General features: G+C 40.4%; 1 pseudogene across 1 annotated transcript; it reads left to right on the plus strand.

Annotated features, from left to right (window-relative positions):
* The first annotated feature begins 10,440 nt into the window (after positions 1 to 10,440).
* Positions 10,441 to 13,266, plus strand: LOC147422660 (scarecrow-like protein 33; annotated as a pseudogene). The gene is made up of 2 exons (XR_015186775.1): positions 10,441 to 11,578; positions 11,669 to 13,266. The product of XR_015186775.1 is annotated as a scarecrow-like protein 33 (transcript).
* The last annotated feature ends 14,566 nt before the right edge of the window (positions 13,267 to 27,832 follow it).

The following is a 27,832-nucleotide window of genomic DNA, read 5'->3' on the forward strand; positions in this document are numbered from 1 at the left end:
TCTGGGAATCACGCAAGCATTTTTTGAGGACACAAATGACGAGTCATTAGAATCTGAGCCACCGCTACGATACCCAATTGAGCTAAATAGCCCCTATGGGAAAGTACTATACAATGCCTTATTAGATACGGGAGCTAAACACAATTTGTTATCCTATGGAGTTTGGTGTCAATTAGGGAAACCGACCCTATCCCCGAGTACGATGCAAGTCAAGGGCATTAATAAAAAGAAAACTGCTATTCTTGGAGTCCTTCAGACCCCTGTTGTCTATGACAATGGAAGCATAGTGCAGAGGTTTCTAGTCATGCCCGCGGGAGCTATGGAAGGCAACGTAAACCTGGGACGCACGTGGATGTTGGCAACCAAATGCACTATTGATTGGGATACTGGTAGTGTCACGACGCGACCACCGACTCTTACCCCTATCATTCAAGCAAAGTCACCTACGTTGCAAACTCTAGCAAAGTTGAAGGATAGCCAACATTCACAAGCCAAGGTGGTTAACTCGTCTTTGCCGGCTACCCATGAACCTAGCACTTCAACACATGTAGTTGAAGCAAGCAGTAATATTGCAAGTACTCAACCTGCACGACCTAAGAGTACATATCAATGGGCCCCCAAGGCCTTAATTCCAACTACCTCAACCCTCCCATCCATTTCAAGAAAACATTTCCCTGGAGAACCAAGAGCGCGCTCTAGGAGAGTCAAGACCAAATCACGATGGATTCCAAAATGACTATTAGAAGCCCAAGGCTACTATGATGGAAATGAGCAAATTTGGGTACCTAAACGTAAAATGTGTCCTTCCTTATCGACAACAAACCCATATGACTCAAACAGTGTAACGCTAAAGCCAATGGCAGACCATGGGAAGGGAAAGATCACAGAATGCTACACACCTAGTCCAGAGCTAGTTTGGTCTCCAAGGCAAAACCAATTTATTCCACCTAGCTCATGAAGGGGAGAGTTCCATGAAGCTTCTAGCTCATCATGTAATACATCCATAGAGGTAAAAGCTTCTACATAGCCTCCATCTATAGTAGTGGACCTCCATGAAGCTACAAAAGAATCCACACCTCCCTGTGTTCAAGAATCACCTGATGAACCACTTCAAGTTTGATCTTGGGAGAGCACCTTACCACCCTTGCAACTTGACGAGGCACCTAGGGTAATAGAAAACTACTGGCAAAAATCCTCACCTGTTACCAACTGGAACAATTGGTTTCAAAGGGTGAAGACATCATTTCAAACGGTATGATCTACCCAAGGGAGAGGGGAGTGTTTGTTGACATCCATTATTCACTTGCTTCCCTCTCAACCTTTCTCCCTGACCTCTTAATCTCCAATCTTAGGGAATGTATATATAAAGCCTTATACTCACAAAAACAAGATAAAAAATTAAAAGAGCAAGAGCCATAACACAAAATCATAAAAACAAATTATGCACAAGAACACGACTCTTGTAATATTTGCACTCTAACCATCATCTATTTGCGTGTATAGATATGGCTAGTATGCTAGAGTCATCCACTCCTGCCTTGGGTGAGAGGTACCCTCGTTACTTTTCACAAATATTTCACATGGTCTTTCTAGTGCTTGCATGTGAATGGGATTTGATAGGTACGCTAGCATGTGAGAGGAATTTTGAGGAGTTAGAATGGCTGGTACATCTCTTGACCACGTCTGATCCATACTTAGTAGAGAGCGTTTCTCCCATTGCACAAGCCTACCCTTTTGACCAAGATGACTATAGGCGTCTAGTGACCTTCTTAGTAAACATGGGCACCTATGATGAAGAAGAAAATTTACAGGACTACACAGATGGCACATATGGTCTCATGGATGATGACTTTGTTTATCTCGACGACGAGGATAGGGGTTTAGCCTTAGGGTTTCCCGCCAACCTCTACAATATCCTATTCCCTTGACTCTCTAGGGGGAGTGCAACTAATTAGGTTAGGGTTCCTTATGTTTTTTTTTGTGTTCAATAAGTGGTACCTTTTCCCACTAATGTGCCTCCTGGAGGTATTCCTTTTGTTTCCTAGTGTGTACAGGAGCGTGTTGCTATTGATAGGATTTGGACCTTCATGGAACCTTTCTCTTGTTCACACTTCAGATCAAGCGCCACCATCAACACAAACAGGTGTTTCTTGTCCATTAGCATTGTCCCTTATCTTTTTTGTATCTATGATTGTCTGCTTTGATTGTGATTGGTAGCATAATATCCAGCACATTTGCTTAGTATCAAAAATTTAATTCAATGTCTTTTTTGTCATAATCCCTTGTCTAGGTTTAAACATCAAGCAAGTCCGACTAAGCTAGTTTGACCAAGTTAGGTGTTAGAGATCTTCTCTTAATACCATGGGGAATGCCTTCCTAATAATTAATGGTTACTTAGGTTCTTAATCCGATTTAGGCAGCATTGTGTGAAATGTACTAGGGCTTTCTAGTGGGCTTGACCCTATTGACCTTTAGCTTAAGTATTATAAAGGGAGTTTACTAGTGTGATGAGCCTGGGGAGGTGTATCAGTGTTATATGACCCCCCAAAGTTACAAAATTAAAATGATGAAAATGAAAAAACAAAAAATCAAAGTGCCACATTGTAAAATCTTAAGCTGAAAGAGAAATCTCAGCTTGATTGGGTACTTCACTCACATGTATCGCCAATGGTACTAGAGCACTAGAGGTTCCCAGTATGGGCGCTTTTTCTTGAAAAGCAAAAAAACCAAGGCATACAAAATAAGCACACACATCAAAATTGAATCACTGTGAAAAGAATTTGGGAGGTCAAAGAAAAAGTAATCAGTCAGGCGATGATTTCATGAGAAATTCCTTTTATGGTAGCTTAACTACAAGGTCTTCTAGATATAGCCTCTAGTCAGCCCTCGAACATGAATACTTGGCTCTCCCGATTAAACAACTTAATTGACCATAGAAAATTAAGAAGCTTACCCATGGTATTAATATTCGATCTCTAGTGCCTTTCGATCGTCAAATTAGCGACCCTAGACTTGTTTAATTTTTTACCTTTACATATGTTTATGCATTTGATTACATTGCAATTTAATGTTCATTGCTGACAAATTGTTTGAAATTCTTTTACCAATCAAATTTTCTACCTAAAACTGCATATGCTTTTTAAGCGCACTCTAACTGGGACATTCAAGGGATTAGTTGGCTAAGCATGGGCGCCCAAGTGTGAATGGGGTGAGCTCATATAAAAGCCAACTAAACCTAAAATTCACTTATTCTCTCATTTGTGCAATAGAAGAGTGCTCTTGCTCCATCTCCATCTTCTTCTTCTTCACCTCCTTGTGTGTGTGTGTATGTGAGAGAGAGAGAGAGAGAGAGAGAGAGAGAGAGAGAGAGAGAGAGAGAGAGAGAGAGAGAGAGAGAGAGAGAGAGAGAGAGAGAGTGTGCGATCGAGCATTGCGACGACGGCACGGCGGCGGCAAAGCGGTTGAGCGCGGCAAAGCGGCGGCTCCTTCTTCTTCGTGGCGAGGAATCCTCCACGAAGCAAGCGTAGAGCGGTGAGTGACACACCATCGCTTTCTTTGAGCTACTAGTTAAGCTAGTTGTGTGCTTGGAGCCGTCTGTGGATCGCACACAGTGTTAGGCAAGTCCCTTGCTTCGACAGTGCGGCAAGGAGAGCCCACCTAACGCTTTTCTTTGTTAGGTCATGTAATGGTCCCGCAATTTGTGAGAACTTTTCTATGAAGCGTCTATAGTATGCACACATATCTATAAAGCTTCTTAGTTCATGAAGATTCCTTGGTTTAGGCCATCCTTTTATTACCTCTAACTTAGATGGATCCATTTGGATGCCATCTTGAGAGATAATATGACCTAAATACTGAATCTTTTGCAAGAAAAATTCACTTTTCTTTCGATTAACATAAAGTTTATTCTCTCTTAAAACTTGAAATATTACCTGGAGGTGTTGCTTGTGTTCCTCCAATGAATTAGAGTAGATGATAATATCATCAAAGAACACTCTAGTGAAGGTTCGATGAGGCTTGAATAGCTTCTCCATCAAACGGTTGAATGTGGCTGGTGCATTGGTCAAGCCAAAAGACACGACAATGTATTCGTAAAGACCAAATGTGGTGCGAAATGCGGTCTTTACAATGTCTTGATCAACTATCCTTATTTGATGATAGCCACTTTTTAGGTCAATCCTACTGAAGTAGGTCGATCCTTGTAGCTTATCAAATAGGTCTTCTACCCGTGGAACGGGAAACCTATTCTTGATAGTGATCCTATTTAGTGCTCTATAGTCGACACACATATGATATGTGCCATCTTTCTTTTGCACTAGTAGCACGGGTGAGCAAAATGGAGATGAGCTTGGCCTAACCATACCCTTCTCAACTAACTCATGCACTTGCCGCATAATCTCCTCTTGTTGAGCTTGATAAACTCTATAAGGAGGTTTGTTAGGCGGTGAACTTTCTGGAAGAAGTTCAATTGCATGGTCATCATTACCTCGTTTAGGAGGTAGCTCACAAGGAATGTCGTCAATAAAAACATCTTGAAACCCCTTGAGAAAATTGGATAACTCTAATTCCTTTTGGTTGCTTTTATTTTCTTTTGCTAAAGCATTAGGTTCATTTTGAGAATCTTTGACAAAAATCATGTACACGGAAATAGAGCTCTTTATTGACTTGTTGAAAGCTGGTGTATGTACAGTGGGAATAATGTTACCCATTTCCTTAGCATCTATATAAATGTCTTTTTCCCTGAACTTAAAAGAGATTCTCCTTTCAAGAAATTGAACATCGGCAGCCAGGTGGTCAAACCATGGTGCCCCTAGGATTACATCCTCATGCTTGAGAGGAGAGATAAAGAAGTCCTCTTTGTCCACATAGCCTTGGACATGAAGCCTCAATTTCGCGATTAAGGGAGTGACTGAAGCTTCTTGCCCCTTGAAGGCACTGTCTATGGGTAGGACATCTCCCATCTCGTAGGATTGTATACCTAGCTTGGTGGCCAACTCTATAGATATAAAATTGTGAGTAGAACCAGGGTCAAAGAGAATAAAAGCATCATGTTCTCTTACCTTTCCCCAAGCATGGCATAGAGGACATCCTTTGTGATGAGTTTGGTGAGTCTCCTCCTCTTGGATTTCAACCAAGGAAGCTCTAGGAGAATCTTGGTGGTTGTTCTTTTGGGGACAAGCGCGGTACGCATGCCCTTGCTCGCCGCACTTGAAACACCGGTTATCCTTGCGATAACGTTCAAGCTCTTCTGGAGAGAGTTTGTTCTTACCTTTGTAAACTCCCTTCTCTTTAGCTTTGTTGGAGTTGCCCTTAGGAGACTTTTGGACATTGTCCTTCCCCTTAGGCTCGTTGGAACCCTTGTTTTCCATGGGCTTATTATTTCTTTTAGCCCCCATTTGGAAATTGATTCGAGAGGCCACCATAGTATGGTGTATTACCGCCGATATGGTATGTGGCCTTTGGGAGTTGACATACTCCGCCATTTCTTCAGTTAAGCCCGCACAAAATTGTTGCTTTTGCTCTCCAAAATCCAACTTTTTGAAGACAGTGGCTTTGAGTTGTAGGTCCCAAAACTTGTCTACATATTTGTGGATGGATTCATAGGGAGAGAGCTTTAAGCTTCGCCATTCGGTGAGTACTTTGTCTTTGGCATCGGTGGCCAAAAACTGCTTCATAATGGAAGCTCTTAAAGCTTTCCATGTTCGTGGAGCTTCACCGTTGGCTCGTAGGCTAGACCACCATTGCCTGGTGGACTTTTGAAAGTGCATAGCTACATGGCGTAGCTTGGAGGACTCCGTGAAGCCCTCATTTCCAAACGCCGCATCAAATTGCTGGATAAAGGCCAAGACTTTGTCCGTAGCACCAAAGGCACCATCATAGGTAAGGAAAGAGATGCTCTTCCCTCCCTCTTTGAATTTCTTCAATTTGGACGACCTCTTCCATGCGGCATAGGATTTCTTATGGCCTCTTCTTTTTGATGGTTCAAAGGTTGCACCATCGCTTTCTTCAGAAGATGAAGAATTTGAAGAAGGTGGAGAAGAGGGTGACCTCTTTCTCGCCTTTTTCTTGTCTTGATCTTTGTCGTCTGCCAATGTAACATTTAATGGTCTAAAAACTTATGTGTAGCGGAAATTAGCATGAACATAGTGGGCATTTCATTAGAATAGATTCCTAATGAGAATTACAAGAGTGCTTGGGTGGAGAGAGCAACAAAAAGCATAACACCTAGTTAGATAGCATCAACAATACTTTAAAAAGAGAGAGAAATTAAGCTATTGACAACAGTTGAGGACCGAATTTGTATGGAGCCGGTCCCCCCTCCAAAAGGCTTTGTATTATGGTTTCTCCCATCAAGAGAGACATTGTACAATATAATTCTTTGTGTTCCTTCAAGACTAGCTAGTGCAATGAAAATGAAAGCTTCATGCACTAAGCAAAACACTTAACAAACACAACTTTAATTATCCCCGTTCTCAGACCCAAGACCTCACACACCTTCCAAGATGGTGAGAGCTAGCAGGGTATGAGAGTAGATTGAGAGGAAGAAGGAGTATCTTACGAGAAAGATGTACATCTCCTCACATAATCACTCATATTAGCATAGCTTTAGCTTAGTAATTAGCTTGGTAGAGGAGATGAGCATGCATTGAAGCTTGGCTCTTGGTTGGATTTGCATCCACATGCCAAGAGTGTGTTGATGTAGGCTTCTATCTCACAAGCTTGGAGTAGGTGATGAGCTCTCCATTAAAGCTTGGGAAGAGATAGTCTTCTCTTTCTTCACACATGAGATTGTGTGAGTGTGTGTGTGATAATGCCTTGCAAAAATCAGCCCCCTCTCTCTCTCTTGGGCGATCCCTCTTGCTAAATGCTCTTGCTCTCATCCCATTGGACCTCCCCAGGGCTAGCCTATCACCATTAAGAAGCATAAGTGATAGCCTTTTGACATGTGTCCCCCTTTCCCCTTTTGTGAGAGCTTTAGGTTAATTAATAATTCAATTAAACTCTCATTGGACCCCTTTGCCTCCTGGCCAATAGGAATCAGGCAAGCCATTGGGCTCTTGAAGGCTCATTGGACCCCTTGGGAGACTGCCCAATAGTCATCTAGGAGACTTAATTCTCATTGGTTCTTTTATTAAGTGTTTTTTAAATGAATTAAACTAGATTTACTCTAGCTTAAATTTCATTGGTCCACCTCCAAGGCCATCCAATAGGAATTGGGCACACCTTGTGGGCATCTGGGCTAGGGAGCTGACATGTGTCCCTAATTCCCTTTGTGTAAAAGGGAGCCTGTGTGTGTGTGTGTGTGACTTTCTCTCTCATCCCCTAGAAGAAGGGCTCTCCCCCTCCCATGTAGGGATTGCAAATACTTTTTTTGGTACACACAAAGCATCCAATTTCCCCTAGGGTTGACCTTTGGACACAACCTTTGAATTTTGGAACCTTATCATTTTGGAAGTCATAATGGGCTGAACCTTAGGGTCTTTTTAACCCATTGTTGCACATGGCTCTTTTGCAGATGGCCCCCCCTTTGGATCCCTATTTTCCCTCCTTTGGATCCCTACTGTGGCCGGTTTGCTAGCTTAACCAATATTCTAGCTTTTTCTCCCCTGGCACTTCCCCACATTAAATGATCAGCTTAATATGAGAAAATCATTTAGGAGAATTAGATATTGATTATTATGACATATGCAGTGGGTGTTGTGAGTCAATTCATGCAAAAACCATGTAAAAGTCATCTTGATGTAGTGAGACGGATTATGAGATATGTGAAAGCCACTGTCAGTTATGGAATGTTTTATGAAAAGAATGGGAAGCTTTGTCTTTATGGTTACACAGATGCAGATTGGGCAAGAGATTTTATGGATAGAAGATCTACAAGCGGTTATGCATTTTCCATTGGCAATGGTATGATAAGTTGGAGTAGCAAGAAGCAATCAACTGTAGCATTATCAAGAACAGAAGCTAAATATCGTGGAGCAGCTTTGGCAGCATGTGAAGAGTCATGGTTGAGAGTACTTATGGTAGACTTTGGTTTTGAATATCTTGACAGTGTCATTATATATTGAGACAATATTAGCAGCATAGAATCCAGTCTACCATGCTCGCACTAAACACATTGAGGTACATTATCACTTCATTAGAGAAAAAGTTTTGGCAGGTGAGATTGATTTGGTGTATGTGAAGACAAATGATCAAGTTGCGGATATATTCACAAAAGCTCTTGGCAAGGAGAAATTTTGCTACTTTCATGAAGCATTGGGAATTCATCATATGCAAGCTCACTCTGAGCTTGAGGGGGAGTGTTAAAGAATATGATGTTAAAGAATATGTCCATTGTGCTATGAGCGGCCGGACACTGACTATACTATGTTGTAAATATACTTTGGATAATAGTTCAAAGAGAAGAAGAGTGAGAGCGGCACGTTGAATGGCTGCCTGCAGGGTAACGATTGTATGTGTGTGTGTCTCGATGTGTGTTGGTGTGTGTGTGTAGTCTTCTTTCCTACCTTCTCCATTACCTGCGCACTCTACAAACTTGACAACAGTTGAGGACAGGATTTATGTGGAGACAGTCCCCCCTCCAATAGGCTTTTGTATTATAGATTCTCCCATCAAGGGAGACTTGGTATAATACAATCTTTGTGTTCCTTGTGACCTAGGTGATGCAATGAAGATGGAAAGATTCATGCATCACGAGAATAACCTAGATTTTGTGAACAACATTAACCATCCCTTGTCTCAGTCCCAATGCCCCAAACACCTTCAAAGATGGAGAGAGCTAGCGGGGAATGAGGGTAGGGAAGAGGAAGAAGAAACATTCAAAAGAGAAGAAATAGTTCCTCACTTATCAGCACTCTTCTTGCTTAGCATACATAATAGCATAGTAATGAAGTTGGAGAAGATGACAAGTTGAAGCATTGGAGCATGGCTCTTGGTTGGATTTGCATTCCATAGCCAAGAGTGTTGGTGTAGGCTCTCATCTTCTCTACAAGCTTGGAGAAGGAGATGGAGCTCCTGCACTTTGCACCTCACACAATGAGTGCGTGCGTGCGTGCGTGTGTGTGTGTGTGTGTGTGTGTGTGTGTGTGTGTGTGTGTGGGAGAGTAAACCCCCCAAGCTAGCCCCCTCCTTGCTTTTGTCGACCCCCTCTTCTAGCTCAAGATGGAAGCTCATTGGACCCCTCCAGGCCTGACCAATCACATGCAAAGTGCATATCAAGCAAGCATGCTAGCCTTGGGACAAGTGTCCCCCTTTCCCCTTTGAGAGAGAGGACTTGATAAATGCATAAACAAAAAATTAAATTAACTAAATTATCATTGGACCCCTTGGGAGGCCAACCAATAGGCTTTAGGAACACTAAGAGGGCAACATGAAGAGGAGGTTGACAAGTGGAGGAGGAGGTTGGCAACATGGAGTGACAAAAATACCATGACAGAAAGCTTGAAATACCCTAATAAATGGAGAAGTAGAAAGCTTGAGAAATACCCCGATAAATGGAGAAGTAGAAAAATATATAGATTATCATATTTTTTCTCCATCAAAATGTCTATTTGAGGTATTGTTTCTACTATTATGGTTTGCTAACAAACTAACAAGTGCATGCAATTTACACTATTCCTTAGAAGTTGATAACCTGGGAAAGAAAGGGGAGAGAGAGAGAGAGAGAGAGAGAGAGAGAGAGAGAGAGGAGAAGGAGAATAAGAGAGTTTTCACGTCGTAGGAAACTATCCCAAGAGACCTTAAAGATCTAGCCGATGAGGAGAGTTGAACTCAAGACCTGTTATTCAAGAGGGAAATGGCATAACCAATCTACCACACTTGCGTGATAGAAAAGTTATACCATTTTCCTCTTTTTATTAGCACGCACACACACACACACACACACACACACACACACACACACACACACACACACACACACATTCGAGAAGAGGAGAGTTTTAACGTCGTAGGAAACTATCCCAAGAGACCTTAAAGATCTAGCCGAAGACTCTCTATGGCACTACTCTCCTGAGACTCTTCATCTTCTCAGCTCCTGTAGTTCGAGGTGATGGCCGCAAGGACTCTCTCTTTCTCTCTCTGCCACTTTTCATCTTCTTAGCTGATCTTGCAAGCCGAAGGTCTTTGGGCCACGTGGTACGCCTAAATGTAGTCCTCCATAGTAGAGTAGTAGGATGTTACTTTGCATCAACTAACTGTAGGGATTGCAGCCAACACCCACACAAACGTCTTTTGTTTAGCTTGTATAATGTCTCTTGAGTTAAGGTTGAGACTTCCTTTCCCACTTTTTCTTTTTAAGCTCCGAGACACACGTAAATCACTTCAAGCCAAAAATAGGCACCCACATCCTATTGTAGGGTTTTATGATGCCACCAACTCTAGAGCCACCAATTTAACAATCGAAAGGAATACAGATATGTTTTTTTTGAAAAATACCATGTTTGTGGTTATGCCAGACGGGGTGGACTCTCTCTCTCTCTCTCTCTCTCTCTCTCTCTCTCACACAGTTCCCTTTCGCCATGGTGAGTGTTATTAGTGCGTTGCGCAGTAGCGTGGAGGGTCGCACGCGTTGGCACTCTATGAGAGTCATAGCAGGTGTGGGTCTCGTATGCGGCCGAAGATAGCCAAGCTATGGGCATAATTTCGACACTGTCAACGGCAAAACCCAAACCAAACACCTTCACTCAAGTCTAAGCTGAGAAGTGGAGCTAGCTATGGCAGATCAGCGCTGCGTTCATCTGCCGCATGTTGATGTTGCGTGCGGACTATCTCAACGTGAAGGGCCTGAACCCAAGTATCCGGAGGCCCTTTCGCACCTCGTCCGCCTTCTTCTCGACGGTGATGACGACGAAGACCTTGGCTGTGGGTCAGCGCCTCCTCTCAGCCCTTTGTCTTCGCTCGCCCTTCATGCCAAGGCTTCCGAGTCGCCTCCATTCTAAACCAGGACTCCCCTGGTTTATTCTTCAGCTCCACCCATCACTTCTCCCTCCCTCCTTTCGAAGCTGGCCATCAGAATTTGCTTAACCCCCGCCAGAACAGGGCTGCTCTCATACAGAGCTTTCTAGCTCCGCCGCCTCCCCGTGTGATGCCCACAGTCACCAGCTTGTATCCTGGTGGAGGTCATCGTGATGGTGGCCACAGAACAATTCCCCCTTATTTGTATGAAGATATCCATGATATGATGATAGAATGTGCGCGTCTACTTGGATGCGGTGATAATATGAACACAGCAGCTACTTCGAAAAGTGACAGAATTCGCATCAGCTAATGGAAGTGCAGCAGAGCGGGTAGCATACTACTTTGCAGAAGCGTTGGGTGCGCGCTTGTCTGGTACAGGTCGGCAAATTTATTTGGGTCGTCGGCAGCAACCTGGGTCCTCTCCTGCAGACATATTGAAGCCATGTTCATGTACATGACAAGTTGTCCCCTGGCAGAAGTATTCCATTATTTTTTAAAGGGAGTGGTGCTGGGTGTGGCGAAGGGAGCAAGGAAATTGTATAATCTGGAGGATCTAGTGACCACGTTTCCATATCATTCTCTTTTCAAAGCATTAGCGGGGGTTATGCCACCACCACAGGTAATTATATTGTGAAAGAGGGAATTAGTCATATAATTAAGCTGCCTGTGATCGAATCAAGCATGATTTTTGACTTATAATTATGTCCAGGTTCATCTTCTTGCAGCCAACATGTCTCAGTTTGCGGCAATCAGAGACTATAATTTTGTGGTTGAAACATTAGAGGAAAGGGGTCGTCAGCTTTCGGCATGTGCTTCATCATATGGGGTGTCATTCCAGTTTACAGCATGGAGGAAAGCCATGGAAGTCTTTGAATTTGCAGGCTTTGTAGGCTCAAATCGACATGAGGATGAGAAACTGATAATTTTCTCCGGATACCCGCTGCACTTTGTATATGACGACTTTTTGGCCCCACCAACAGAAAAAGTTAATCGGCTGAAGAAGATGAGATCCCTTAATCCGGATCTGTATATACAGGGTTTTGCTGTGGGTTCGTACAACACGCCAATCTTCCCTTGGCGCGTGAGGGAGGCTCTTTTCCACTTTGAGTGTTTGTTTGACATGCTTGACACATTCACAGACAGAGAGAATGTAGATAGAAGTGTATTTGAGAGTGAAATATTAGGCATGTCTATCATGAATCTGGTTGCTTATGAGGGTACCGATGTGGTGCAACCCGTCAGCATGTACAAGTAGGCCCATGTCCTTACCAAGCAGGCTGGTTTTCAGCAGTTACCTTTGAGTAGACGGATCCCAAAACAGATTCAGGACATACTCAACAGATGGCACAAGCTTTACACAATCGCAGAAGACCTTGAGTATCTTTTGATGGGGTGGAAGGGACGCATTCTGCATGCGCTCTCTCTATGGACAGCTCCTGAGAGGCTTTTTGGGGAAGGATCTTTGCAAGGCATTGCCCCATTTATGTAATTTGTGATTTTGTGTGGCTACATGATCTATATCCAGTCAAGAATTGGATCAAGTCTTGTGAAGTAGGCCTAGTAGCTGCACGAATACAATTCTTTGACACTTTTACAAATTTTACCTTCACAACACAAATCCAAGGCATGAAGGCACACCCTTAACTGTCGTCTCTATGCAGCTATGCCCTACAAAAACCAGGATTGTCACACTCCATCAATACCTTTTGCCACAAACGGCGTGTGATCACACACGAGGCCGTCTTTCACATCAAACCCTTCCTTGAGAGAGTAGCCGGACATTGTCTCCCCGGTCACCAAAATCCGGGTCTATAGCATATTGCTCCCCGCATTGCATGGAGTGAAAATAGTGGCCTTGATTGTGCTATGTCCCATTGATTTATCAGTATCAGAAATGTAATCATTTCACAGGATCCATCATCCATGTATCATCCTTCCAAATCTGGGTTATAGCATTTTGATTCCATGTGTCGCTTCACCAATTGTGTTGCGCCACCAAATATGTTTCCAAAACTACCGGCTAGTAGAATCAAGCCGAGGAGTATATGACTTTGGTGCTCTTTTGGGGCTTGATTTTGGGCGACTTAAATCATTAAGTTGACCATTCAAGCAACCTTAAACTATTGTGTCCCGTTTTCTTCAACTTTGGGATGTGTTGCTTCAAGGAATAGACCAATACGAGTCCCCTTTGTTTGTTCGAAGATTTTTGTCGACAAACGTAGTCAAAGAACTATTTTTGTTTCTTGTCCTAAGCATAGACATGTGCAATGGTTGCCAGTCTTTGCTCATCTAATTCCTTGAAATTTTCAAGTCGTTCAGCAGTCCATGACTCGTCCAATCTAGTTTATGTGCATAGTTCACGTGCAACTCTTAAGTGTTGGTATTAAAAACTTCATTGACAATATAACATCAAGCCCGTAGACTAAATTAAATGGAGTGGCATTCAAAGTTATTTTGTACGAAACTTTATAAGCTCGTAGAGTTGCTTGGAGATTCATTTCCCAATCCGTACATCTAGAGATCTCAATCTTTGCAAGCACAAGGCTAAGAATTTTGTTCATGTATGTTACTTGGCCATTCGCTTGAGGATGATAGGACACAAATTTGTTATGGATAACCCTAAACTTATTCAATAAGTTCTCTATTGCCTCGTTGAAGAAATGTGTCCCTCGATCACTGACAAGCTCAAAAGAAAGTTTGTAACGCTTGCAAGGTTGTTCTATGTCAACATATAAACCAAGCTAATCTCTCCAAGTGAGATTCTCTCTTTCACATAGTGATAATACACACTACTATAGAGAGAACCGAGCTTGTATATTCCTTGAGGGAGAGGATGCATGTTAGGCACTAAGGGATGCTTTCAAGCCTCAATTTTATTTTGCCATTTCTAAACCAAAAGTTCTAAGGATACGAATATTTGAATCTATGCACTACTATGTGCAAAAACCGCGAACATCAACCTCCTATAACACGGCTACATACAAAGAAAGCTAGTCAAGAGGTAAAAAATTGCATCAAAAAGCATGAAGAAGCCACAAGACCCAAAACATACAAATTTCTCATATATTGACTGAACATTTTTTAATTTATATATGAGTTTTGATTATTTACAAGTTATACTTCAAAAAACTCACTAAAGGACACTTACACGAACCCCACAACTCGCACCACACTAGCAACTTGCATTGCATGTACATCTGCTTGCTAAAGCAAATTAAACATCCCACAAAAGGAAACCCCGGACACTTTTTTGACACACGACTTCATGTCTATATGTACGGATTTATAAAACCAGGGTACCCGAAATACGCACAACAACATAAGAAAATGTGATCACTTTCTTTAAAAATAATCAAATGTTGTTTTTCATTAGTGTGCTTTCAATATCTATCTTAACATTAAAATGAGCATAACGCAACATAGAAATCTGATCTTGTAGGAAGTTCTTAATTTGTTGGATCTTTTCATTGGCTAACCCAACAGAAAGTGGCGAACAGGGTTGAAAGCCATACATTAACTTAAACATACTGAATCTTGTAGACACATTTTTGGCTCTATCACAAGAAAATTCTAAGATTGGTAGATAATACTCCTAATATGACTGTTTCTTGCTTACACAGGCACATAAAAAATCTCCAATAACCTCCTTCGATTTGACCATCTATTTTAGGATGCTCAATCGTACTTATAGCATCCAACTTTTGAAATACTATCTGCCAAGTTGGCTATTAAACTAACAATCATGCTCACTTACAATATTATGAAAAAACCCATATAGAGATTATCCACAAACAACCTTACTAATTTTTGAGTGATAACTTTAAAATTAGTAGGAATAAACCTATATATCTTGATAAAATGGTCAAAATATGGATCATATCCACATAGACTAGTCCAAAGTCAACGATAAAACCCATATAGAGATGCTTTTTCACTTGCCATCGGGGATGTCTAAAGGATGAAGCAGCCCTCCCGATTTGAGTTCTTTTGCCTTATTTATTTGACACTTTTGGTAGTTGATCACATAATCATTTACGTCTTTATGCAAGTGTAGCCAGTAAAATTATTAATGTATGGATGGATAAGGCTTTTAATATCCCAAGATGACTTGCACTAGGGCTATCATGACACTCATGAGTGATCTTGTGCTTAATGTTAAAGTTTGATGATACACATATTCTCCTCATATGGAGTAAGTATTAGATTTTGTTGGTAGAAAATTACTTCCAAAAATTAAGTTCATCTTTAGTGGATGAAACTTTGTGCAGAGCCGTCTTGAACACTAACTTGACCGTTTGACAGTCTCTTTTCTTAACATACTCCACAATATGGAATTAGACTCATTATTTTTGCATTTGTCTTAAGAGTTTGCAAAAATATCTCGGGGGGTTCACCTCTTAGACATGTAAGTTACCACGAGTTCAAATGAATGGATTTTTTAACTGTCAAAATTTTCAAATTTTAATAGGATTATACTAACAAAAGGGACTTTGTAATTGATTTTAGAGAAAACAAGTTTTTGAAGAAAAAGGGGCCATTTTATCACCTTAAGCATGTAAGTAAAGGTGTTTTTTTGATACCCTTTGAACACACGTTATATGAATAGTTTTGTACAGGTGCATCCCCGGAGAAAAATATCATGGAATAAGACTCCTTATTTTCATATTTGTCTTAAGAACCATGGAAGAGTTCACAGATCATCTGAAACAATGAGCATAAGTCCCCTTCTTGAGAACAACATTGGGGTATATGTACTTCGCTCGTACAATAATAAAAATGGGGATAACAAGAACTCAACCAAGTAGACAAATATGAGAGGTCTTAACACTTTTCTGTGTGACAGTGGCTATAACATGTACAAATTTATTGACTATGAATAAGATAACAAAAGTGAAACTAAAGGACATCACTTTCAATTGTGCTTTTGCATCACCCTCAATCATATTTAGCTGACTTTTGTTCTTCTTGAAACACCAATTAGAACTTCTTCTTCCATTTTTAAACTCATTTTTGAATATTTGGCTTTGGCATCAACAAGAGTCTCTAATTTTGTCCAGATAGAACTAGAAGATGCGATATTATCTAAATAATGACTAAATTATCTTCAAAAGAAGTCAAAGTAATACACAGTGCTTTCTTGTCTTTCTCGTGTTGTTCGGCAAATATAGCTCTAATGACTGCAACCATTATGGCCGCTTCATTTGTTGAAAGAGTCTTGAAAAGACTCTATAACGTTTTTTGCATCAGATATTCTTTACTTTGAATTTTCAAGTATGAAAATTGCATCCGTCAAACCTATTAATTTGGATGTCATATTTAAATCTTTTGAAAGAACTTGATGAGGAAGACTAATGTTGAGCACAATTGACACTTTCACACCACCTTATCTGATTGAATTTCTCTTCAATTTCAAGACTTCTCAAATAATCAAACTTAGGATGTTATGGCACTGAGATGTTTGTTCTCTCTACCATCCGCCCTCCCAAAAACAAGGTGACAATCCTGTAGCGTTTTGAAATTTTGGAAAAAACTAGGTCACTTGCCTACTACCTTTACACGGCATTTTTCTTACACCGTGTCTATCATTGCCTTCAACAGATGATGTTTAAATATGCTGTGTGGGCCAACTAGCTTAACAAACACTCCTACAATCTTTTCTTGGATTTATACCAAAACAGTCATATCTTCTTGTTGGCTAGATTACTACGTTTTGATAGGCTCCCCACAATTTCCTAGGTGCTTTGATACCACATGTAGAGAACTTGGCTATAGCGGATCCTAGCACAACAAAGCCTTAGTGAGAAAGTGTGCAGAGATATCAACGCGAGAGAGAGAGAGAGAGAGAGAGAGAGAGAGAGAGAGAGAGAGAGAGAGAGAGAGAGAGAGAGAGAGAGAGAGAGAGAGAGAGAGAGAGAGAGAGAAGACTTCGACAAGTTGAGAAACAACCACACCATTTTTGATTGATTGAAGCTCTTACATATATAGAGAATAGGAGAACTAGGCCAACCGCACCTTTACCGTGCAACTGCCAAGGTCCTCTTGAGTCTATCATAGGGAAGTTTCCCAGGGGATAGACCACATAGACCTTGAATCGAACAAACCATTAAATTCTTTTATTTGATAAAAACAATTTCAAATAGAGCAACATATAAATAATGTTTCCATTTTGTTAAAGAATAAATTATGAAATAAATCCTATTCTCATAAGCAAAATAATTCTATTGACTGAGATCCAATTTTGTTTCCTTCAAATACAAAACGATATCCATATTGCAATAGAACTTCTCAAGTAGCCTTGTTACTTACAATGATCTCAAGCGAAAATGGTTACAACTACCTTAAGCTTGTCAAAACTACATTGTTGCTCTTTTCCCCAAATGAAGGGTTCATCTTAAGCCATTATTAATTGATCCATTATAGAAACTACTATCTTAGCGTAATCGTGAATGAAAGCAGGATAATAACCTGCCATACGTAGAAAAATATTTAGTTCTTCTATATTAGTTGGATGAGGCCCGTTGCATAGTTATATCTACTTTAGGTGGATCCATTTGAAGACCAATAAAAAAAGATAACATGTCCCAAATACTTAATTTCTATTTTCAAGAAATAACATGCTTAGATTTACAAAAAGAATTTTGCCCTCATAGAAACTAAAAAATGAGGGCAAACTTTGGAGTTTGTTTGCAAAAAATTATCCATGCGCCCGTTTTGGTAGAGAGAGGTAAAGTCAAACTCACATGTGAGTCCAAATTTTTGCTAATGGGGCTTTTGGTGCGGAGCTTGCAAGGGTTTGGTTGCCAATATTATTCAAAATCTTCTTGACGGACCCTTTATCTCTCAAAATATTTCTTTTTCCTTTGCAATTTGGTGGTTCTTTGAGAGGGTTCTTTTATAATGAATGGTGGTGGCACTCTGATGTGCTTGGAGCTTTGCTCGTCCACCTTATGCTTGCCCTTGGTAGCTCTCTTCCTCTGTTCTTCCATATTGGAGGGTCTTTGAGAATTTCTTATCATATATATAGGTGGTTAATCTTCAAACTCTGGTTCATCCATTGGGACTTCATCACTTTCCTCCAATTCATCCTTGAATGGTTCCATCAACTTTCTTTGAATACTGTGGTAGGATATGTAGGTGCCTCTAGTTCTTCTTCTTCCTTTGCTTCATTCTTAACCTTGGATATTAGCCATGCATTTTGATATGGGGTAGGTGAAAGTTTATCATCCATATCTACAACATGGTAGGCTATTCGTGTGTTTGTCTAGTACAACTTATGGTCGCCCTCCTACCCAGACACATGTTGTAGAGCCACATTTTTGATACATTGTACTTTGTTCTTTTTGAGAGCCATGTACATGATTTGATCGAGCCAAATTTTTTTGAGTTGTAAATGTCTTAATATGCCAAGACTAGCTAGCCAATGGCCATTTTTTAAAGCCCTAGGTATAAAAGACAATAGCTCTAGTTTGAGAGAGAGCCAGTTTTTGGATAAAGAAGAGATCTCATTGAACATGCTATCAAGCTGCTTCTTAGCTCTACTTTGTAATCAACATAACTAATAAGAAAAAAAAAGACTTAAAAAGGGTTGTGTAAGGAATTGGTTAATTTACTCACTATGAAGAGAATGGGTCTAGGAGGGTCTCTTTATTTGACAGTTTAAGGGAGCCAACCTCTAGTATCAAGAAATAAATCTAAGGAAAACTTTTAAATTCAAACAAGAAAAACAGTTAGTTTATTTGAATTCAAATTTCTCCCCAAAACCAAATTTAAAATCTAGGGGGTAAAACCATATCATGTCACATATCTACGACTCAAGAGATCAACAAGTAGGTCATAGATATACAATCTTCGCTCAAATTGGTGAACATATGTAGGAGTTATGGAAGGTCAAAACTCATAAAATTCTCTACCCTGTTTTTTTTTTGGGGGGGGGGGAGTGCATCCTTTGAGCACTCTTACACCTTTCTTACACACCCACCATTCTTGCACACATGGCATGCACCTATTTGTCAAATGTTAATCACCTCCATAATCTCATTGAAAATAAAGAGGTCATCCTAGACCCCAAGCTCTTCCTTATGTAATTAGCAAAGCTGTTGATGGTCAAAATGGCTCCAAATTTTGCCATTTTGTTTATTTAAAGCATATCTATGCTATGCAAAGAATATCTAGGTACATATTTCTAAATATTCAAAAAGATATCATTTTCAAACCATTCCTTGTGGTTCACCTCAAATTTTGTTTTCATTCACTTGACTTGGCGGAAAATAGATGTTTCCACTTTTGAATGATTCAATCCCTCCTTTTTCTCTCTTACTCTCTTATGATGAGCTGTACACTTTCACAAGGTTTCTCTCTTCTCTTCTAATTCTAAAAGCTCTACTACTATGTTATCTCCATTATACTTTTTGAGTACTCTTCATTACTTACAATGAGTAATACATCTTCCATTAGTGATAATCGCAAGTTTCACTTGAAGATTAAGCTCAGCCAGGAATATGCTACTACATGGAGTGTCTATGAAAGACCAGTTACAAATGAAAATAAAGCACAATAACTTTGCAACAAGGAAGAAGCACATTGATCTATGGACAGATGTGAGCTTGTATTCACCGGATCCCAACACTAGAAGGTACCCATATTTTCACACAACTCATGATTTGATGATATTTGTTGGAGATGGGGTTGACATCTTACTAGGATATAGTTCTACGCTATCTCAGTTACACATTAATCATACACATTACATTCAATATCTTCATACTTCTTTGTCTTCAAATGCAACAAGAATTCTAGAACTTGAAAACCAAATAGCTTCTCGAAAACAAGAAAATCATTAGCTATAAACCTTAAAAGGAACTCCAATAGGATTAAGAGCATGAGTAAAACGAATGAGAGAATTAGTTAATAACAAAAGAATCTGGACAAAGAAAAAAAAAGGTTAAAAATTACTAGAAAACATGTGACCATTGTCTTAGGATTTGATATGTCCAATGCTCAGGAGGAGAGGGTGAGATTTGTGAATGAGGTAATGAACAAGAGTGAAATTTTGAAACTTCCCAAAAATTGGACCCAAAAGAAATTGGTATTCCAAAATTTTACTGAAGATATGGATTTATTGGTCCAACCTTCTCAAATATAAAAAGTTTGTGACAAAGTGGAGTGAGTAAGGAGTTATAGGGCCATCTCTAAAACCTGGTTCCAGATCCTTAAGTATTACATGATAAAAGCTTTCGGGTTGTCACAATGTTGGAAAGGAGGGACTTTGTTAAATGAAGAAATACCTAAACATTTTGAAGAAAACTATCATATAGAGGGAACGATGCCATACAAAGAAGAAGCAGAAATCTTCTTTTGAGTATAATATTTTTAATAACATTTGGATAAGTATAAAAAAAGTTCAATTTTCTATGGTGAGATACTATAAAATGCGAGAAGTAGATTGTGCAGGAAAAATTATATTTGTTATGATATTGGATGAGGCTCAAATTCAAAAATGTTAAAAAATGAAAAGAGTATCTATATTCCTAAGGAATAGAGCATTGGACTATAGCCAGGATAAGTTAGATTCCCCATACCACACAACTCAATTAGAAATGGAGCTATGGTGGATTGGAGTAGCACAAGTACCAATAAAAAACCACGATACATTGAAATGGCTCTTTTTGCAGACCAACATCCCTTTTGTTATACATGACCAAAATGCAGGTGAACAACTCCATGTAGATGGCATGTGTGACTTCACTGTAGAGTGGCACTTGAGTGCCAACCTTAAGGCACTGAAGTGTGTGTTTAGTGTATGTGGAGGTGCCAATACCAAATATCTACGTTTGTATTGCATGGAAAGCACTCAAACAAAAGGATGTCTTGCAGAATATGAGGTTGGAAAACTACCAGCGAGGAATAATGTGAACATCAGCGACTACCCATCGTCTTCTATGATTTGGGATCCAATTCTAGAAATAGATTTAAAAATTGTACATATATGTTCATTGCATGCAAAGATTAGAATCTTGGACAAATTTCTTTGACTCCATGTTGATTATGCACATTCTATTAAGTTGAGTACAGTTGCAAACGAGTGCATAGAAAAATGCAAGGCTTTGCTCTCTTAAATGGGTTTCCATGGTGGTCAGGTGCATCTAAAAGAAAATCCTACTCTTTCTAAAGAGACAAGTCATGTTTTGAAAGATGTTTCAATGGGTGGAGCAAAAGCTAGAAGGTTTTTGAGAAACCATGATAGCAAACAAGTCAATTCTATATGGAATAGCTGGAAGGATCTCTGTGTAATGACAACCAATGTCAAAAGTAGACTAGATGTAGCCAACAAACGCATGTAAGTGTGGAAGAAGATTCATGATTTTTTGAAAGTATTGAGACAACAAGTTAGCTCCACTACTTATGCAGATGATTTTAAGAAGAAAATAAAGCTTTTAATAACTGCTATCACAGATGCTTGGGGAGAAAAAGACATGACATATTACTTGGTGAGTATTCAATTACTTCTTAAAGTTTGGATAGTTTTTCACATTGCATCCTACGAGTTTAACTAATACTTTTAAATTATTTTTTTTTGGCATATTATCTACCTACATGGACCATATGTTTCAAAACAAGGACCCTTGCAACATGGAATACTCAAGGAAATTATGGAAAATATCACTATCAACTGAGCTTTCATTTTTCAGATGTATGAGAAAGGGAGGATGGCAAAGAAGAAGCAATGCAGTAAAGGAATTATTCAATAGGTTCTATAGGAGGCAATTACAACGGATGAGATCAAACAACCATGCCGCTCAACCACAAATGGAGACTAATGCTTCACTTTGAAAATTTCTACCTCTTTTTGAAAAGATCCAAATTCAAAAAATATATCTTTACGCAAAATATTGTCGATTTTATGTAAGCTTTTGATTCTTTTGGTATCACTGGGCATGTCACCCCTGTATCTCAAAAAATTTCTTCTTCTATATACCCCAAGGAGGTTGACATTTGTCTCCTCAATTGCGGTTGCATAGCTATAGTAGCATAGAAAGTATCCCGCTCTTAACGCATTGAATTTTGTAGCATACCCAAATATGCTATGTCGTGTAGCTCTCTCAAGTAGCATGAACTTGTTTGCATCAATTTGAAGGGGAGTGTACCCAATAAACATTGACAATATCTTCAGGGAAAATATTGGAAACTCAAGATCTTCAAAATAATACATGTGAAAAGCATAGAAGGTGTCACTATCCAATGTAGGCATGTACTGCATGAGGGAGGAGACATCCCTTTTGGAAATACACTATGTTGCTTTCCCTCAGGAGACTTTAGCTCTCCCAAGAAAATTTTTCTTGTCAAGGAGTTGAATCTGCAAAACAAGAAGTAGTAAATAAATAGCAAAACCTTTTGCAGCTCATCCTTGGTAATGAATTTTTCTTGAGGGAGATTGCATGATCTAGTCATCTCTCTTTTGTCAAGGTACTTTTCAAGCTCCTTTAACTTAAAGTATCTACCAAAATGGATACCAAGCTCAACCATCTTCTTCTCAAAATCCTCATCTTTAAGAGTAGGTTTCTGCTCTTTCACTCTTTTCATGCATCGAGAAAGTGCATCAAGAGGAGGAAGAAATAAGTTATCATATGTCTGTGGATCAAGTGCCAGAAACTCCTCCTTTGACTCTTCTTCTATTTCAATGAAGTCTTTGGCCACCTCATAAGATTCAGAATTGGTTGCAATGCAATATAGTAGTCCTCCCTGATATTAAGCAGGCACTGAATATGGTGGAGAGGGATATACTCTTTTCCATTGATATAAAGTAGGGAAGGCTTGGAATAGTAAGAAAGGCCTCATATAACTCTACCTCCTATGTGGGATCATCAATGTGACAGTACTAGTGAAAGGGCGGTGGTAATGCCTATGCTAGTCTCCACCCAACCATGCTATCTTATAGCCTCCCCCTAGCGTACACACTGTCCGGCCGTGCTGGTGGCCTTGCCCATAGGACCCATGTCCTTACATTACCCCCCCCTTGGAGAATCGTTTTTGTCCTTGAAAACGAACGTAGGAAAATGTTTCTTAAGTGCGGAGACTGTTATGGAATTCATATTTTACTATTTATTGCAGCTGACAGGTGAAAAAGGCTTGACCAAGCTAGGCTATTGCAAAAAGGATGTTATATTTTATGTATTCAAACTCTCTTTAGAAGCTTTGGCCATTTATGTCTGGCCGGCCAGTTTGTACTCATTTTTGACCATTCAAGAAATCTATAAATGAAATACAAGCAAGAGGAAAATGGTCACTCTTGCATGGGGGGAGATTGCACCCAGTGTCAGTGTATTCTTCTCTCCTCTCCTCTCTTCTCTCTTGCTGTGCCGGCGTAGCACTCCGCTCTAGGATCGAGGTGCGCTTGCACGTGCTCGCTTACTCTGTCTCGCTCTCTTCCTCTTTCATGTGAGATTTGCTATGGCTTTTATGCGTACACGATGGTGAAGGTATGGAGATCTATTGATTTATGGTATGTAGCATGTTATTCTATGTATTTTGCAGGGAACCACGACTTCCGTTTGTAGCAGTGGTATCAGAGCTCAAGGCAACGCTCTTGCATGCTGTGGAGAGCAACAAAGGAAGACAGGAACTAACTTATGGCTATGGAGATCGTTAACTCATCCATTTATCAAAGATAAGTTCTCTCATGATATCATTATTGGTATACCTATTTTTTATTTCTTTTCTCTTTATCATTTCTAGATAGGTTGAATATTTTTATCACATTTCAAGTTGTGTAGCTGCTCATATTTATGCATAGTTATTTAAATCAAATAATTTTCTTATAAGAAATTGCTACTAATGATATGTTAGTAAGGATTTCAATAGTGAGATCGCCTGATGGATTTCAAAAAGAGAGAAACCGTTTAAAGAAAAAACAATAAAAAGAATTTGAGGTGTTGTGTCGTATGAAAGACCTTTTCGATGAGGTTTGAACTCAAGGCTGACCACTCAAGCGGAACATGGAATAAACATTCTATAGATGATTGCAAAAGCAGAAGAGGGGCAATCATACAGGACACCTTGCAACCACCGAGGGAGATGATGAACATCGTTGTAGCACAACAGGAGTGTCGAAGGATGGTCGGCTTACACTGAGCAATACCATATGGAAGAGAAGTGGCATGAGATCAATTACTCATTGGAGCGGAAGAGCCCCATAGAAAATATTTTTTTTCAAATAATAATAATAATGACAAAAAAACAAGGTGGGATATCGGACGTTTTTGGTCGCTCTGATCCAACTCTCCAGCTAGCGTGTAGATCTTCTTTACTGCTTGAATAAGCGCATGCCACAAAGGCCAAACAATGGCGGCCATCCACTAGCATAAACTGCAACACGATCAGTAGTGTTGCGCGCATGCACACTGGAACAACAACTATTGCTCTTAGTGGCATGCACACTCCCACTGCATGCTCAATCGTCATGCACACATGCTCAGGCAAGCTAGATGATATCGGGCAACGACATGCTCTGGCAAGCTGGATGATATCGAGAACCTTTTCCCCACATTTCTTTTTGTAAACTTACAGCTTACCATGCACACCAATTTTGCTGGTGGCGGTTAAAGCCCCACACACACACACAGACCCACAACAAGTGACAACCACACTTGCGCACTCCCTGATTGCCCCATGCTGGCATGCTCCCTATCTCCCTCTTGTCTCTCTCTCTTCTCTCTCTCTCTCTCTCTCTCTCTCTCTCTCTCTCTCTCTCTCTCTCTCTCTCTCTCTCTCTCTCTCTCTCTCTCTCTCTCTCTCTCTCTCTCTCTGTGGCACTGTTGGACGGCCATGCAGCCAATACCAACCAGCTCTTTCACTCTCTCTATCTGTCTCTGAGTCAATCTCTCTCTCCCTCTCTTTTCGTCTTCAACTACCCTAGCCGCCAACCATCCACTCCCTCACTAAAACTAGTGACTGCAAATCATAGGCACCCGCAGCCTCCCAAGGCTCATCAGCTGAGAAATTTCATGAATTTCTCTCTCTCAATCTCTCACTTTCTCTCTCTCTCTCTCTCTCTCTCTCTCTCTCTCTCTCTCTCTCTCTCTCTCTCTCTCTCTCTCTCTCTCTCTCTCTCTCTCTCTCTCTCTCTCTCTCTCTCTCTCTCTCTCTCGTGATGACTGCAGTTCACCTGTCTCGTCATCAACCACCCCCCCCTCTTGTCGTCATGGCAGCCATCACTGACGCCCGCAACCGACTAATGGTTTTCTTTCGCATGCAACTGGTGTTGCTCACACCATGCATAACCTGCAGGCAGCAGACCTGGGACACACAGCCTACTCTCATCACATTCCTCACATTCGACTTTGCATGCAACTACTGGTATCCGGTGATTTGATCACGTACGGCTATAGCTCTCATCCATGAGCAGGACGCCATGGACTCAACTCTCTTTGTATCCCATGCAAGCTTCCACTCTTTCTCTCGCCACCACAGGTTTCTCTCTGCCGCTTTTGACGACCAACCAATCTTGGTGCCACTCCACTGCATGGCGGCTCCTGCCTACAAGGCGTGCCAACTGCCCCTCACCTTACTCAACCACGACTAGCCACTCACACTTGAGCGTTATGATCCACCAATTCCCTCACCCACCCTATGGGCACTCTCTGCATAGGCGAGCATGCCCACTCACGTCCTACACAGCTAATTAATAACCTACGTTAAAGAAACCCCGTTCCTTTTAGTTGGTCCTCATCCTCCTTTCAAGTATAGTCCCCTGTTTTTTATTTTTCTTTTAAAATCACGCACACCATCTGCAACCAGCCCTGGTCTTCAAGCTGAATTAACCCTGCTTCATCCTCTTGCTCGCGCCTCTTTGAGCAGCAGGCTTTCAGAAGTAACACTCTCAGCTCAACCAGGAAGTGCCTGAGAGACGAGTGGGTTGTCCTTATCATCAGTGGTTTCTAACGATGCTCTTCCGCGAAGCAACCATTGACGTAGCTCGATACGGACCACTACAATACTTTCTCCGAAGACACCCGCTTTCGGGCATCCTCGGGAATTGACGTGTCTTACACTGGTTACTTATTGGCAAGTTCTACCGGCACAATCGACCACCTCTCCAACGTTCCAAGAATTCTCCATCATCCACTGACAACTATGGCTTTGTCTTCGCCCAACGACACAACTGACGTCCTTGAAACCCTCCACTCCTTGCAAGATGAGCTCACACAACTTCAACGAGACTAACCGCCTGGATAACCGCTTCCGAAGGCTTTGTCTTCGCCTTTTGGATGTGCAGGCCTCCGTCCATGCCTTAAACTCTACTTTAATGGGCCTCACCGAACACCTCATCGGACGACCCCCGTCCATTGACACCAAGAAACCTCGGTGCGACCCTCCTAGCACTACTTTCCCCGTCCCTACACAATAGACATGTGTGTTTTTTTTGTTTTATTTAATTCTTATTTTGTAATAAGCCTATCCAGCCTTCCCTTCGACCCTCCTTTCATAGATCTCTATGTAGCCCACTTTATTTTTACGGATATCGCAACAGCTCTGTCGGCTCCCATATACCGGGATTCATAACTAGTCTTTTGGTTTGTTTTAAAGTTGTCAACACTTCTCATAGCCAACGTAGTCTACCATGGTTTTTTTTTTTTAATGATCTTTTCATACGAACACAACACATTATTTCTCGCAATTTTGTCTTCATTGTACTAAATTATTTTGAATAGCACAAGCTAGTATAAAATTTGATCTGCTCATATCTACAACTATCCCCACTAACACTCTCCGCAATAACCACTTTCTGCAATGTGTATCCTGATACTACTTCGTCTTTTGTGATTCGTTCAGGTTATACCAAGTCATGACCTCATGTACGGATTCAAATTTAATGTACTTGCAACTTTTTTTTTATAAAAGAAACAAACAAAAATTCTTGCTAAATTACTCTCGCATATTTTTATACTTCTTAGTAAAATTTGCTCAACATGCCTATCTTTATTACATTCACCACACCTTTAGGAAAATATGACTATGTGTTCCGCCAACATGCACCCACATGAGAGCATTTTCACTACTTATCTCATGTCCAATCATTCCGATATAGCCACGTAGACCAGAATGGCCACTATTTTCTTTTGACTTCATTATAAGCATATCATTAACTACAAATCGGTGCTTATTCGACTGTGTATACTGACCTTTCTATACAAGACATGGCTACCCCATCTTGTTACATAATCTAAGCAAAATAATCCCACTTTCTCATCAATCCAAGGCTAATCATGGTAGGCCTCGGTAAGTAGTCAACATACTTTTATCCTTCAGATCGAGTTGTAATGATTCTACCAAATTTTATTCTTACTTCTTTTATTTTGGCCCATTGTAACAACTTAGACTAGTTTGGTTCTTACATTGTTTTTTATGTTGTTTGTGGCATTAGTGGATCTATGCGAGAACTGCAAAGTATGTCTTCTCGCTACGTTGTCTCACACTTCAGTTTCAATACGATTATGGATAACTTTCTATTCTAATCATGTTTACTTTTTTTCAAATTCCAATTGTCAAGTCACCGCGCCAGCATTGCACATCACACACTAATATTAAATTGAATTCTAAATAGACTGGATATTCTTTTATTTCATTGCAAATTACTAACACAAAATTACCAGTTGCAGTACTTGTACCTCTCCCCATATGCCACTAATGGTATAAATATAGGATACCCTCATGAAGTTTTATTGAGATGCTTTGTCAATAAGCTATGTAGTTAAGCTAAGGTGCTTTGGGATACTGAACAACAATTTGTAAGTACTTTGATATACTCCAAAGTGGTGCCACACAGAAAGTTAATATTTTTATGTCTAGCCTAGTCCATTGGTCACAGACACACAGA

The sequence above is a fragment of the Adiantum capillus-veneris genome, chromosome 27 (assembly GCF_014529385.1).
Source record: "Adiantum capillus-veneris isolate H3 chromosome 27, ASM1452938v2, whole genome shotgun sequence".
Taxonomy (NCBI): Eukaryota; Viridiplantae; Streptophyta; class Polypodiopsida; order Polypodiales; family Pteridaceae; genus Adiantum; species Adiantum capillus-veneris.